The sequence below is a fragment of the Typopeltis vanoorti genome, chromosome 5, assembly GCF_054136105.1.
Source record: "Typopeltis vanoorti isolate ZY-2024b chromosome 5, IOZ_Tvanoo_1.0, whole genome shotgun sequence".
In the NCBI taxonomy this organism is placed as follows: domain Eukaryota; kingdom Metazoa; phylum Arthropoda; class Arachnida; order Uropygi; family Thelyphonidae; genus Typopeltis; species Typopeltis vanoorti.
Window position 1 is genome coordinate 96,614,910 of NC_143553.1, and position 617 is coordinate 96,615,526.

The following is a 617-nucleotide window of genomic DNA, read 5'->3' on the forward strand; positions in this document are numbered from 1 at the left end:
AAAACATAAGAACGAATAAGAATTTTCTGAGATTTTACTACGAGGACTCAAAATGTGACGTATTTCTCGATACAAATCTTAATCCATCCATTGTAAAAACTTATCTTTAATGGTTAGAACTGTTGTTGAACAAAATTTTAATCTGGCTCTATAACTCTTTAAAATTTAATAATCATTTCACGCGGACTTGCAAATCAGCTAAAGCTCATCTCTGGTCTTTTTTTTTATTAACAACATTATGCAATGTATGCCATTTAATATAGCTGATATAATAATGCAATCGATATCATTAATCATCACATGGCTCGTTGGTCTAGGGGTATGATTCTCGCTTTGGGTGCGAGAGGTCCCGGGTTCAAATCCCGGACGAGCCCGTGTAGAGATTTTACTTCAAAAATATTTATTTTTTACAACAAGTAAAAATATAATTATGGCATCATCCCCATATAATAAATGAAATTGACAGTTAAAATTAAACTGACGTCAAAGTATTGTATTGAAAACGTCTGTTTATCTTAAATCTTCAGGTAAAGAATTTTTTCATATTATTAATAGATCGAGCACAATATATATATATATATATATATCATTAGATGCAATTTGTTATACTGTGAACG

General features: G+C 30.1%; 1 non-coding gene across 1 annotated transcript; it reads left to right on the forward strand.

Annotated features, from left to right (window-relative positions):
* Positions 1 to 302: 302 nt before the first annotated feature.
* On the forward strand, positions 303 to 374 carry TRNAP-UGG (transfer RNA proline (anticodon UGG)). Its single transcript has one exon. It is a non-coding gene; the product is annotated as a tRNA-Pro (tRNA).
* The last annotated feature ends 243 nt before the right edge of the window (positions 375 to 617 follow it).